The sequence below is a fragment of the Myxocyprinus asiaticus genome, chromosome 41 (genome assembly GCF_019703515.2).
Source record: "Myxocyprinus asiaticus isolate MX2 ecotype Aquarium Trade chromosome 41, UBuf_Myxa_2, whole genome shotgun sequence".
Taxonomy (NCBI): domain Eukaryota; kingdom Metazoa; phylum Chordata; class Actinopteri; order Cypriniformes; family Catostomidae; genus Myxocyprinus; species Myxocyprinus asiaticus.
In genome coordinates, this window is record NC_059384.1 from 30,015,686 (window position 1) to 30,031,981 (window position 16,296).

The window sequence follows — 16,296 nt, forward strand, 5'->3', positions numbered from 1 at the left end:
GAAAGAAAGAAAGAAAGAAAGAAAGAAAAAAGAGAAAGAAAACTGATGGAGAAAGGAAGTAAAGAAAGAAAGAAAACTGATGGAGAAAGAAAGGAAAATTAGAAAGAAAGCAAGAAAGAAAGAAAGAAGAGGGAGGAAAGACAGAAGGAAGGAGGAAGAAATTAGAGAGAAAAGAAGAAGAAGAAAGAAAGAAAGAAAGAAAGAAAGAAAGAAACCGTTCACTGTTATGATTGCCTTTATTTATTAAACTTCAGCATGTAACTCATCTGTTTGTTTGTGCTATTATTTCTCTAAGTGTTCGGACTTACGATTTTCACCTGAGGCACAAAAAAAAAAAAAAAAAATGGGTGCAAAAGTCCAATGGAGATACAAGGACGAAACCCGAGCCATATCTAGGGATCAGAATATCATACAGATTTGGAGATGGGCTCTTTTGACTCAGACCAATGAGTAATCACCCACCTAGCAACCACTCAGAACACCTTAGCAACTACCTAACAATGCCTTAGTAACCACTACAAATGTTTATGATGGACAATGTAATCTAGGACTCACTGAACTCTGTGACACCTAGAGATGTCAAACCACTTGTGTATATGTTAAATTGGTGTACAGTGTGTTGTGGTTCATGCTAGGCAACGTGCTGGATGTTATGTCATACTACCACAGCTGCATAATGGCTGCTTTTGGAAATACTTTAACAAAGCCTGTAGCAATGTATGTCACCTTCAGGCTGAAGATGATGAGGTTCAATAAAGAAAATGGAAGATGAGTACAAATATAATATTAAGGATCATTAAAGATAAAAGCACTCATTTTAACTCATTTAAACTCAAGTTTAAAGTTTAAAGTACTTAATAACAGTCTGGCTCTTTACTCCTAATCACTAGTCAACTAGTATATACTCCCATTTATATGTGACTCATGCTAACAATCAGGGGAGTTGCTTTAATTACTGTTTACTTTGTGATAGTCCCTTTCTTAGATTATGACTCATCCTGCATGCTAATTCTACTGTATATATACCAACAGACCCTTGAGTTCAGAGACGATTGCTTGTTTTCTTTCAATGGACTGATTGTGTTGAACACTATGAAATATATATATATATATATATATATATATATATATATATATATATTTATTTATTTATTTATTTTTTTTATTTTTTTTGGAAAAATGCTACAGTACAAACCTGTTTAATTTTAAACTGTATGTTTCTTTATCAAATATTGTGAAAACGATATATTTCAAATTATAAAAATGATTAGTTCTGGTTATGGATGCTAATTGGCCATTACAGCATTCCAGCTGATCTAAAATCTGCAATATAGCAAGAGCTATGGTGCAACACAACTGTTGACCATATCACTGCACAACACACAATGCATATTGTTACTTTTTGTTGATTTTGTTGCATAGCAACATTCTGTTGTGTCAGGAGGACCAACAGTATATCTTCAAGCAGAATAATGCACTTATGGTGCGTTCACAGAATCATCATAATTACAGGACTTCGACTAGTAAAAAGTGTTCATGTCTTGGTAGAACTCACAATTACAAGTTGTAAACTAGGAATTCTATGAAAGCTCGGACAAATATTTCTGTTTGATAAGCCATTGTGCCATTGTTATTTGGAGCACAGTGTAAATTAATGAATTAATATAGTGATAGATATTTTGCTATTATCAACAACCAAGCTGATTTGGCCTTATAAGTGTTGCCATTGAAACAAATTACTTCTGAAATAAAAGAATGTGAACAGCTTCAAGTAGAATCTACGAGCTGCCATCTCGTAATGACAATCATTTTGTCACGACATTAACACAGCATTGACAAAATGCTATTTAAAAAAAATGTGGCCTAAATATTTTTATTATGTAGTAGCCATTTTATTAAAGCAAAAAGGCACTTGATTCCATGCTATATGTTCACAATATAGTACACACCTCTTATTTTTGTTATTAGTTTTATGAATTTTGTGAATTACAAGTCATTATGCGATCTTCCATTGTACCACTTGTTATATGATGACCTTTGTTGTGAATGGATAATAATAATTTTCTAGGTTATACGTATATACACAGATGAGCCAAAATTTTATGACCACTCACAGGTGAAGCGAATAATGTTGATCTTCTCCTAAGAAGGTCACATGTCAAGGTCTCGTTAGATTAGATGGTAAGCGAACAGTCAGTTCTCATATTCAACTTGTTGAATGCAGGAGAAACGGGCAGGAGTAAAGACCTGAGCGATTTTGACAAGGACCAAATTGTTATGGTCTGGATCAGAGCATCTCTGAAATGGTAAGGCTTGTGGGGTGCTCCCGGTCAGAAGTGGCGAGTACCTACCGACAGTGGTCCGAGGAGGGACAAACCACAAACTGGCAACAAAGTGTTGGGCGCCCAAGGCTCATAGATGCACGAGGGTAACGAAGGCTATCCCGTCTGGTCCGAACCGACAGAAGGTCTACTGTGGCACACGTCACAGAAAATTTGAATGATGGTTACGGGAGGAATGTGTCACAACACACAGTGCATTGCACCCTGCTGCTTATGGGGCTGTGTAGCCGTAGACTGGTCGAAGTGCCCATGATGACCCCTGTCCACCATCGAAAGCAAGTAAGTTTTTTTAAATTGTAATAATAATTTAACATTATTAATGTCCTGACATTGTGATCAGTTTAATGCCACTTAGGTGAATAGAAGTACCAATTTCTTTCCATAAGAGCAAAATCTGTACATTATACCAAACTTTTGGCCACCAGTGTACTTTCTTACACGACGGATCGAAACAAGGATGTGAGTGTGTGTGTGTGTGCATGTATGAGAGAGAGAGAGAGAGAGAGAGAGAGAGAGAGAGATGGTGCGTGTGCGATCACCTTTTGATGATGCTGTAGTCTGTTAGTCAGCTTTCTGAAGATAACGTCATTTTGGTGAAATTCATCCTATTTTCTCAGTGGAAAAAAAGCAGTCCAAGTGGGGGTATTCCTCCATATTTCGTGGTAGCCAGTGCGCAAGAGTGATTCACTACTATAGAAACCGCAGTCTCCTCCGCCATTTTGAACAGTATTTCCGCTCCAATGTGGAAACACCGGTAAGCGCCTTCAGTTTGTGTAATTAATCAGTCTGTTGTGTCTCTCAGCTGTGATGAGCCTTAATGCTTAAGTTGTTAGTTTAAAGTCATTTTAAGCAATTTCCTAGCTTTAGTAGTGTAGTAGTAATACGAGTGATCACGGAGTGCTGTTGTATATAAACATGGAGTGACACTTACTTCACGTCACCAACTGATTTCACCGACTCATATTACATGCAAAAATGGTCTTTTGCCTCCACCTGCTGGCTAAAATATGTAATTTCACAATATTAAATGTAAAGAGACAGATAGCTCTTAACACATCTGCACTGCTCTTACACTTTAGATTAGAACGGCACGCACACAAGCGGAGTGATACACACAGTGAAGCATCTGAGTGCTGATGGTGTGAAACCATGTGTTGCTACGTTTGGATTACACCAATTTGTGACGCTTCCGTTCGGTTTGTTTGGAGCCCTGGCTACGTTTCAGCATCTCATGGACCGAATCCTCAGACCGCATTCGGCTTCTGCCTACTTAGATGACATCATAATTTACAGCAATGATTGGCAGCGGCACATGCAGCATCTGAGGACAGTTCTGAGATCGCTGAGACAAGCGGGACTCACAGCAAACCCCAAGAAGTGCGCGATTGGGCGGGTGGAGGTATGGTATCTGGGGTTCCACTTGGGCCACAGGCAGGTGCGTCCCCAAACTGACAAGACTGTGGCGATTGTGACCTGCCCAAGGCCCAAGACCAAAAAGGGGGTGAGACAGTTCCTCGGGCTGGCTGGCTATTATAGGAGATTCGTGCCTAATTATTCGGATGTCACCAGCCCGCTGACTGATCTCACTAAAAAGGGAGCTCCAGACCCGGTCCAGTGGACGGAGCAGTGTCAACAGGCATTCAAGCAGGTTAAAGGCGCATAACATTTATTATCTCGATACAGTGGCACCTGTCAAGGGGTGGGATATATTAGGCAGCAAGTGAACAGTCAGTTCTTGAATTTTATACGTTGGAATCAAGAAAAATGGGCAAGCGTAAAGATCTGAGCAACTTTGACAAGGGCCAAATTGTGATGGCTAGATGACTGTGTAGGTGCTACTGGTTGTTTAAATCAGTTTTACTATCAGAAATAAACGATAATTAATTGTTATTAATTATGGAATAATCAAATAACAATTAAATAACTAAATAGAATCTAACAAACTATTCTCCAGAAATGATCAATAATTAATTGTTATTAATTATGGAATAATCAAATAGCTAAATAGTAATTAAATAGAATTTAATTCATTAAACTCTATTCTCGGGGCACCACTCTTTGAAAAGAGAAAAATGATAGCAAGTTACTGACTGAGTCTCGTAGAATAAAATTTACCTGTAGGTTGAGTGTCTTAATTGTTAATCAAAATAATCAAAGGGAAAACCTAGTTCAATTATTTTGATACACAAACCCAACAGTAATCTAGTTACAGTTAGTTCCTAATACCAACAACAATAGTACTCTGAGGTAACTTGGGAGTTCTTCACGTGGCAGAGGTTGGCTTCAACACAACATTCAAACAAAAACAAACAGGAGTACTTATAATATAACAGGATTTATTATACACAAGCAGTAGTGAACACAGCCAATACTATCCGAATATAATCCAGTTAAAATCAATGATATCCTAGGCTAACAGTGGAGCTATATGCTAGTGTGTGTGTGTGTGTCCCGATGTGGTAACCAAGGAGTCAAAATGGAGGATCAGGTTCAAAATGGAGGGTTAAATCCAAAATGGAGCTAATACCACGTGCGGGTGGAAATGAGCGGACACACTAAGGGACTAACAGAACAGGCGGGAGAATTTGGCGGCCAGCCAGTGAACACAGCCAATACTATCTGAATATAATCTGAAAATAAAATCAATGATATCCTAAGATAACAGTGGAGTTATATGATAGTGTGTGTGTGTGGGTATGTGTCCAGGTGTGGTAACAAAGGAATACAAAATGGAGGATCAGGTTCAGAATGGAGGGTTAAGTCCAAAATGGAGCTGATCCCATGTGCGAATAGGAATGAGCGGACACACAAAGGAACTGACGAAACAGGCGGGAGAATCTGGTTCACCAGCCTGAGTCGAACACGAACTGAGGCGCCGCTCACTCAATGAATATCAATGAGAGAGAGAGTGAGAGCGAGCGGGAGCGAGGAAGAATGCATGCAGTTTATTTAAGGGTAACCGCTCGTAACAGCGGGACTGAATTACCAGTTCAAATCACTCAACAAAACAAACGTAACCCCAAAAGAAACTAAAACAAATATCCCCACTTGAAACAGCGAGCAGAGTTTAACATACAACTATATATATATATATATATATATATATATATATATTCAAAACATCAGCATTTAGAGTCAAAAATAAGATTTAGATTCACAAGAAAATTCACAGTTTCTAAACTAAATCTGCCCAGATATCAAGCCTTACTTGGGAAATCCTGTGCGATTTCAGTAGGTTTGTCCGTTGGAATTCCTGTTGCATTGAGCGGTCAGGAGAAACGGCCTGGATGGTTCCTTGTCTTACGCTCGTCAGCGGAAAGACGCGTCTCTGCTTTATTCTTCGGATCCAGCGGTGGGGAAGAATGCAGATAGTCAACGTTGAATGAAAAAGAGGGAGAAGGGAAACTGGTCGCCTTTCCGTTTTCCAAAATAAATTCACTGTTGCTTTACAGTGAACTGAACCGGTTGATATAAGTATACTATGAGACTTGAACAAAGCTAAGTTAATCTTACTCTACCGTGGCCAAATGGCAAGGTTAGAAAAACGTGGTCTCTTTGTTCTCAGTCCAAACGGAGAGAAAAACTCCTTCAATACGTGCACAGTACAGATGTCCCTTTAGAGCCAGGCAGAGCTTAGCACAGAGAGAGCGAAATTCATCTGTCCGCGGGTTTTGTTGACGAGATGACGTCATCGGTCGTAGGCCACTCGACCAATGGCGTTTAAGCCTGGGTCCATGGGCGGGACTTCGCATCCAGTTGTGAATTTGTGAAGGACCTTGGGAAACTGAGTTCAATGTCTCTCCTTTTGACCATAGAACAAAGGGCCATGCGGTCTCTGCTGCCATTTTAAGTGGGCCAAGGCCCTACACCTGGGTCAGAGCATCTCCAAAATGGCAGGTATTGTGGGGTGTTCCCGGTATGTAGTGGTTAGTACCTACCAAAAGTGGTCCAAGGAAGGACAACTGGTGAACCGGCGACAGGTTCATGGGCGCCCAAGGCTCATTGATGCACGTGGGGAGCGATGGAGCATGGAGCAATGGAAGAAGGTGGCCTGGTCTGATAAATCACATTTTCTTTTAGATCATGTGGACGGCTGGGTGTGTGTGCGTCCTTTACCTGGCGAAGAGATGGCAGCAGGATGCACTATGGGAAGAAGGCAGGCCAGTGGAGGCAGTGTGATGCTCTGGGCAATGTTCTGCTGGGAAACCTTGGGTCCTGGCATTCATGTGGATGCTACTTTGACACGTACCACCTACCTAAAGATTGTTGCAGACCACCTTCTTGGCAACAGTATTCCCTGATGGCAGTGGTCTCTTTCAGCAGGATAATGCACCCTGCCACAGTGCAAAAATTGTTTTTTATTCTGAGTAAATATTGTGTAAAAATGTTTAATTGCAGAGTATATATATCTCAACTGATATAAATACATTGTAATAGTGTATATCACATATACTGAATATCTGCATTATATTGACCATGGTCAACCAAACTCTCTGGTATCGGCCATTGAAAAACCCATATCGGTCAACCACTATTTGGTAATACTTTACATTAATGTCCCTTTTGTTTAGGGTTTATAAAAGCATTTGTAAATGACAAATAAGTCATTTACAAATGCATTATAAATTATTTATATGCAACTGAATAAAAAGGGCAACTTTAGTGCAAAACTTGCCAAATAGTGAGCATTTTAACTACAAAAGTTTAAATGCTTAATAAATAGACTTATTCATATTTACAGGTGCATCTCAATAAATTAGAATGTCGTGGAAAAGTTCATTTATTTCAGTAATTCAACTCAAATTGTGAAACTCGTGTATTAAATAAATTCAATGCACACAGACTGAAGTAGTTTAAGTCTTTGGTTCTTTTAATTGTGATGATTTTGGCTCACATTTAACAAAAACCCACCAATTCACTATCTCAAAAAATTAGAATATGGTGACATGCCAGTCAGCTAATCAACTCAAAACACCTGCAAAGGTTTCCCGAGCCTTCAAAATGGTCTCTCAGTTTGGTTCACTAGGCTACACAATCATGGGGAAGACTGCTGATCTGACAGTTGTCCAGAAGACAATCATTGACACCCTTCACAAGGAGGGTAAGCCACAAACATTCATTGCCAAAGAAGCTGGCTGTTCACAGAGTGCTGTATCCAAGCATGTTAACAGAAAGTTGAGTGGAAGGAAAAAGTGTGGAAGAAAAAGATGCACAACCAACCGAGAGAACCGCAGCCTTATGATTGTCAAGCAAAATCGATTCAAGAATTTGGGTGAACTTCACAAGGAATGGACTGAGGCTGGGGTCAAGGCATCAAGAGCCACCACACACAGACATGTCAAGGAATTTGGCTACAGTTGTCGTATTCCTCTTGTTAAGCCACTCCTGAACCACAGACAACGTCAGAGGCGTCTTACCTGGGCTAAGGAGAAGAAGAACTGGACTGTTGCCCAGTGGTCCAAAGTCCTCTTTTCAGATGAGAGCAAGTTTTGTATTTCATTTGGAAACCAAGGTCCTAGAGTCTGGAGGAAGGGTGGAGAAGCTCATAACCCAAGTTGCTTGAAGTCCAGTGTTAAGTTTCCACAGTCTGTGATGATTTGGGGTGCAATGTCATCTGCTGGTGTTGGTCCATTGTGTTTTTTGAAAACCAAAGTCACTGCACCCGTTTACCAAGACATTTTGGAGCACTTCATGCTTCCTTCTGCTGACCAGCTTTTTAAAGATGCTGATTTCATTTTCCAGCAGATTTGGCACCTGCCCACACTGCCAAAAGCACCAAAAGTTGGTTAAATGACCATGGTGTTGGTGTGCTTGATTGGCCAGCAAACTCACCAGACCTGAACCCCATAGAGAATCTATGGGGTATTGTCAAGAGGAAAATGAGAAACAAGAGACCAAAAAATGCAGATGAGCTGAAGGCCACAGTCAAAGAAACCTGGGCTTCCATACCACCTCAGCAGTGCCACAAACTGATCACCTCCATGCCACGCCGAATTGAGGCAGTAATTAAAGCAAAAGGAGCCCCTACCAAGTATTGAGTACATATACAGTAAATGAACATACTTTCCAGAAGGTCAACAATTCACTAAAAATGTTTTTTTTTATTGGTTTTATGATGTATTATAATTTTTTGAGATAGTGAATTGGTGGGTTTTTGTTAAATGTGAGCCAAAATCATCACAATTAAAAGAACCAAAGACTTAAACTATTTCAGTCTGTGTGCACTGAATTTATTTAATACATGAGTTTCACAATTTGAGTTGAATTACTGAAATAAATTAACTTTTCCATGACATTCTAATTTATTGAGATGCACCTGTATATTAATCAAAAACACAATGCCAAAATTCATGATTTGTGTCACAATGCAACAAAACAAAGACTATTATAGTGAGAATAAAAGAGGTGATTTAATGTAAAGTGTTATCCACTATTTTTACAGCATATGCTCTCAGTCAAAGCACATACAATAAAACTATGCAAGTTTTCTACGTGATTTAGATGCATTTTTCATTAGGCCATCTTTGTGCACCCAGAGTACCACCCCTCAAGGTCAGCAGTCAATTTGCCAGACAAAAGACATCCCCATACAAATAGGACATGTGAATGGATGTTACTCACAGGTCACTAGGAAGGTGACCGAAGCTTACTCCCTGATCATTGAGTGTCACGTGACATGGTCACCTAGAGTGATATCACAATGGAGAGGGTAAATAGGCAATTTAGCCATCAACAACTGCTCTTCTTCAAACAGCAATCACCAACAAATCTCAGAAAATCTCATGTTTGCCACAGACTTGAGGCTTGAAATGAGTTATTTTGAGCGCCTCACGTTCAAAAGAGCCATTAAGCCTTTCTAGTGTGTTATGATGGAAATTAATCTGTGTTGAAAGGAAGAATGTGCAGCTCTCACTTGCCACCAAAAAAAAGTTGAATAACCCAATGAATGTTGTGTCACTGTTAGATCTATCCTCTTTCTCCCATTTTCTTTGTAATGTTTTAGTGTTCATAAGCACTAACTGCAAGATGTTAATTGGGTAAAGTATCTGCTTTGAAAACAAATGGCCGTATTTTTAATGAACGGATAGGATTCAGACACAACCAAATCATGGTGATTATCCACAATGGAGGAAAGAAGGTGATCATAAAATGACATCTCTAGTATTACTCATTGACCTTTTATTTTCTCTTGTATTAAGGCACTGTGGCAATCAAATCAAGAAAACCGTTGGTGAATACAACTAGATTTGAATACAAGATTACCCATGCAAAATTTGCCACCATGATGTTATGTGTTCTGAGTGGTTTTTACTGTGCTGCTATGTAGTTGCTAGGGTGTTTTAATGGTTTTTGGTGCATTGCTCTACAATTTTTAGGATGTTCCGAGTGATTTAGTGTGTTGCTATGTGGTTGCTAAGGTGTTCTGAGTGGTTTTTAGTATATTGCTGTGTGGTTGCTACGGTGTTCTGAGTGGTTTTAGTGTGTTGATATGCGGTTACTAAGGTGCTCAATGTGGTTTTTATTGCATTTCTGTGTGGTTGCTAGGGTGTTTTGGGTGGTTGCTCAGTCGTTTCTAACTGGTCCAAGACAAAATAGCCTATTTATATTCTTGAACCTAAATATGGCTTGGGTTCCCTTATTCAATGTAAGTCTAACATCTTGAGTACATTGAATGCGAGTGGTGCGTCTTGTCACGACAAAAGCAAATAGAACCTATTATAATAAATAATGCTTTACTGATAAAATTTAAATCATCAGAAATAAACCGTCTGCCATAGCACTTCAGAAGATGTGTTTCATATTATTCCCCACGAGCAACTTTAATCCTTCACTGTCATAGGTCAGAAAGATCTAACAAAACTTATCAAAACATCAAAAGCAACAACATGTACGTTAGATCCAATACCGTCTAAGCTTTTAAAAGAGGTGTTTCCTGTCATTTCAGATCCTCTTCTTAATATCATTAACTCATCATTATCCTTAGGTCATGTTGCAAGAAACTTTAAGTTGGCAGTTATCAAAGCCCTTATCAAGAAACCACAGCTTGGTCTTGGAGAGTTGGCTAATTATAGACCGATCTCAAATCTCATTTTTATGTCAAATATACTAGAAAAAGCAGTGGAAAAAGTTGAGATGAGACACTACCATTATTCACTTCGTCATGTGGCGTCAAAAGGCGCTTCCGGTGTAGACCGGGTGTTACAGATTTTTTTACCCATTTTATTGTCCACCAAGGGAAAATCTTAAGACCAATTGAGAAGTAATAGTGCAGCTCTCCGCAACAAGCCAGACGATTTGAAGCATCACTGATATCTGTGGCACAATATTGCAGGACAAGTTACATGCCGAAGTTTAATGTATAGGGTTAGGAGATTGTTCAAATCCCTAACCTGAAGTATGAGCACTAATAATTATTCCATTTTCCAAAGTGAGCTCTGGTGTCTCTCTTTGCATATTCTTATTCTTCAACCCCCATTGCTTCAAACACCTCACATTTTCACACTCACTCCTCACCCTCTGGCAAAGGCAGCCTTTGATGTTGTGACACTGCTTTTAATATCAGCTCGCCTGACAATATATCACCTTTGGATTTATCAAGAAATGCACAAAATGCTGCTAGATTACTGACTTTGTTCTGCATGTAAAGTTCAATGTACTTTATCACTGTGATCTCATTTGTATGTACAGTTTTCATATGTAAAGTGTGGTTCTAGCACATATATGTTTTTTTTTTTTGTTTTTTTACTTATGGCTAGACACTGATACAGTATGTACTGTACTTCTGAGACAATATAATTGTTTGTGAATCCTTTAAGGTTAATGGAATATTGAATTCATGGAATTCATAGGTTGAATTTATTGTATTCATAATAAATTTGATTGATTAAATATGTTTAACACCATCACATTTACAGTATTTCACACATGTAATGCATTTACCTAATATGACATTATACGGATTCATTATGTTGTTTCTAAAGACTGCATCAGTCAATGAGTGAAACAAGTTAAACTTATGTTTACTTATGTTTTAGTTCAAATTACTTTTATTTTATTAATTCCACCTGGATTTAATTTTTAAATACATTTGCCATTAAAAAGCTCATTCATGGTCAAAGTTGTCCCATTATTTAACGTGAGATTGTGTCGAGAATTGAACTCGGGCAGTTCCAACCAGTCTTTAAAGGATTCTTAAACATTTGCACGTCTCCAAAGTTCGCTCAAAAAATTAAGTCATTACCCTTTCTTAATTGAATTTGAATTTGAGAAAGTTTTTACATGCAGTTTGATTTCTTCCATTCAAATTAAGTCATTTTCATTCAGCCAACATAATTTGGTTAGATTAAGTCAAATCAATGTATTATAGCAGTTTTAACTCAACTTTATTAGGTTTGTCAAACTAAATTACTAATGTTTAATTTAATACATTTTCTTATGTTGGTCCAACTTTATTTTATTATTCATTAGTATTTTCCAGGTGAGCAAGTGTAAGGACAATGAAACTGTTGCATTGTCAAATTGATAGCCACTACTTTAAGAGCTATAAGCAATCGAATCAAACATCACTTAAATATGAAAGTCCATCCTCAAGCTAAGCACAAGTGCCAATCTTCACCACAATGGTAACTCCCAAAACTCCAGCCTAACAGTCTCATTTTAAATACCAATATAACAGAACAATAAACATTAACAAATTTCCTCCTATTATCAGCTTGCTCAAAAATGCATAAAACAACACTTAATTTTAACATTTGTCCACCCCATCCAGTTGCGTGCATAGCATGATGGGAAATGGAAATCCCCTGCCCAGCTTCATCAATGCTACAAAACGTATTGATGTAGTCGAAACTCAAATAGAGTAAGTAAACTTCCATTTTGCAAATGCAATTGTATAGAATGCAATGAAATCAAGTTGTGACAAAATATTCTAGAACTGTGTTGCTTTAGTTCATTTTAATTAAGTAAATTGAACAACCTGCAAAAATCCTTTTTTTTTTTTGAGTGTATAGTACAAGGGTTTATATTTTAGATGCTGTCAATATGTTGTAATTGTACACTGCAGTGTTTATTCAAACGTACAAAAATATAAAAGCGCACAACACGTTTGAATAACTGCAAATACGAATGAGAACATGCAGACTTCTAAGGAGTATAAGCCATTTAGTGATGAATTATAATGGAATGCAAGAGCACTAAATGTACATTAGGCTAAGGCTTGTGTCATATGCTAGTGCAATTTATCTGGTTTGGTAATCCTGGATTAGGGGTACCCCTGTGTTAAACGTGGGAAAGCATGAACACATGCGTGTTGCATGAACCGCTCAATACTTTCAGCATGTTCCTAAACTGTTGTTCTAATTTTACGACCATTAAAAGCATATTGAACAATCACGTACGCAAATATAGATCTTTTGAAGCATTGATCTTCACTTTTAGACATCATAATGCAAGGACTGTGATCAAGCTAAATTTAATGATGGATTTGGGATCACTTGACCTTTAAAGGATTGATGTCGCAATGTGACTATCCAAGGCTGCATATAATTGCTTTCACTTTAGGATATGACAGCTACATGGAATAATGAGCAAGTTCTCAGTGCGGCAGTGTTCCAGCATCAACAACACCTCAGCGCTGAGAAACATGGAAAACAAGTGCTGTATCATCAGGGGCGTAACCATATTTTGAGTTATGCAATGCAACTAGTTTCCCACGATCTGTACCATAGGTAAACTGGTGTGTTGCGAAACTCCACCCTTGAGTCAAATTAGGTGATGAAAATGACTGGTATGTACAGTGGGGTCAAAAAAGTTTTATTGCATTTATCATAATTTTTCTTTTTAATTTCAAATTAAGTTTTAAAGATTTTGAAAAACTGAAACAAAGACAAGTGGAAATATTTAACCTTTTGCACTATTTCTAGGTCAGCAGTCAAATGTATGCAAATTTGTGACATTGACAATGTTAACTCCTATGTTAAGGTCAGATATCCTTGCTTCCATTGAAGCACACAAAAACATTTCCAAATCATTATGGAATAACATGGATCATCTGGGTTTTGCACAAACTTGTGGTCTATTCTGCATCAAATGCATGCTGTTATTAAAGGAATGTTCCGAGTTCAATACGAGTTAGTCTCAATTTACAGCATTTGTGGCATAATGTTGATTACCACAAAAATGAATTTGGACTTGTTCCTCCTTTTCTTTAAAAAAAGCAAAAATGGGGGGCCTGGGTATCTCAGCGAGTATTGACGCTGACTACCACCCCTGGAGTTGCGAGTTCGAATCCAGGGTGTGCTGAGTGACTCCAGCCAGGTCGCCTAAGCAACCAAATTGGCCCGGTTGCTAGGGAGGGTAGAGTCACGTGGGGTAACCCCCTCGTGGTCATGATTAGTGGTTCTCGCTCTCAATGGGGTGCGTGGTAAGTTGTGTGTGGATCGCGGAGTAGCATGAGCCTCCACATGCTGGGAGTCTCCGCGGTGTCATGCACAATGAGTCACGTGATACGATGAGCGGATTGACTGTCTCAGAAGCAGAGGAAACTGAGACTTGTCCTCTGCCATCTGGATTGAGGTGAGTAACCGTGCCACCACTAAGTAGTGGGAGAAAAGGGGATAAAAAAATTAAAAAATATATAAAAAAAGCAAAAATGGAGGTTCCAGTGAGACACTTACAATGGAAGTAATTGGAGACGATAAAAGTGAACATGGCCAATTTTTGGAGGGTTTAAACACTGAAATGTGAAGTTTATAATTTTATAAAAGCACTTGCATTAATTCTTCTGTTAAAACTTGTGTATTAATTGAGCTGTAATGTTGTTTAAATTGTCAATTTTACAGTCATTTTAGGGTTTGTTGACATTACATCATCATGGTAATGAGTTACAATATAATATTGTCTATAACTTTACACAGAAAAGGTTTATAAGTGATTTTATCACACTAAAATCATGTTTATACACATATCCTGTATGTCTTACGGCTATACTTTTGAAACAGTGAGTATTTTAACGTTAAAAAATTGGCCCCATTCACTTCCATTGTAAGTGTCTCACTGGAACACAGATTTTTGCTTTTTGTTTTATGAAAAGGAGGGACGAGTCAAAATAAATTTTTGTTGTAATCAACATTATGCCACAAATGCTGTCGATTGAGCTTAACTTGTATTGAACCTGGACATTCCTTTAAAGTAAAAAGGAGCATAACAAATTCGTAGATATTCTGAATTCAAGTACATTTTTCATGTCAACTTTTCACTCAAATTGTTATGATGATAATTAAATTTGCAATGGGAATGTTTAGGTAACACTTTACAATAAGGTTCCATTTGTTAACAACATTAGTTAAAATGAACTAACAATAAACAATACTTTTACAGCATTTATTAATTTTGGTTAATGTTAATTTCAACATGTATTTATACATTTTTAAATCAAAAGTTGTGTGTAGTTAATAAATATGCACCGATGTATGTATCAGCGGCTGATAATTATCGACCTATTATTGACCAAATTAAAACCATCAGCATATCTGTAATAAGCATGAAAACGCTAATATGAAATACAGATGGATTATTTATAATTAGTAACACCGCAAAAATGGACATCACAGTTGTGAAAGCTGCACTTGCCAATAGGCGACATGATGAGGGAAATGCTTTGAAACCAGCAGACTTTGACTTCTGAGACATCAGTATGATATCCATTAATGCTGCATGATTGATTGAATTAAGATTAAAATCACAGTATGGACTTTCGCGATTAACCTTAAAAGGCTGCATTTCTTCATTTATCACTTTAGTCAGCATCCTCTAGTGGTTTGGATGGCTTTATCCTTTATCTATTATACTACTATAATACAGAATTTTAAAGGGGGTTTTGTTCCTTTGGTAAAAACATTTTTTTTTTCTTTCCATGCTGTGGTTGACATTTCCATGGAATTGCCCAAAATATGCATAGTATGAATTTGTAATGTTCTATCATATACAGTACAAACTTGTAAAATGTGAGTTCTGTTGTTTTGAACAGTAAAAACAGAAGTGCAGACATGTTGTAGATATACAAAATAACCTTTTATCATATCAATCATGTTATCATATTTAGACTTTTTTTGTATCTTTTTATCTTGTATGTATCTTCATTGTGGCTCTCTTAAAAGTTTTGGCCTGTCATGTGTGTGACATGTGTCCAATATTCAATGGAAATTATTTATTGTTAGAACAGAGAAAAAGCTTTTGTACTTCTTTGTACATTTTTAAGCATAATTCCTAATTAAAACAGTGATCTGATCTACAAAATATCAGTATCGGCCTATAGCTTTTTGTTAAAATTGGTATCGGACAAAAGTGTTTATATAGGTGCATCCCTATTAGTTAATGCACAATGAACTAACATGAACTAAAAATGAACAATTGTAGTTTTATTAACTAGCATTAACAAAGATTAATAGATGCTGTAAAAAAATATTTGTCCACTGTGTTGCATTAACTTATTTATGTCCAATAATCATCATTTTTAATAATCACAGACATGATAGTGCATTAAATGGCATGAACAAGCTATAATGCATATAAATTATTTCTGCAGCTCTGATTCGAAGTTGAAAAAGCATTGACATTATGGACGAGAAGAAAACAGATGGATGAATATTTTTAAATGTTTGAGAAAACCGTCGAATACTTGGCAAAATATTTGAGTGCTCCACCTGCTTGAAATCACCTAGGGCATGTTTGCCCCTTTAGTGATTCACAAAGACTGCAATTTGTAATCCTTTTCTGTGAGAACACATTTCACTATTTTGACAAGCCTGAGGAACACCCTCCTACTGGGCGTTGAGACCGACTTCCACAACATATAATGAGAGCGCCAAATTTGTGAACATGGCTGGTGCACCGCTATTGCATATAATTACTATCCATCAGTATTCCCAATGTTTCAGTAAAATATAAGGTAGAA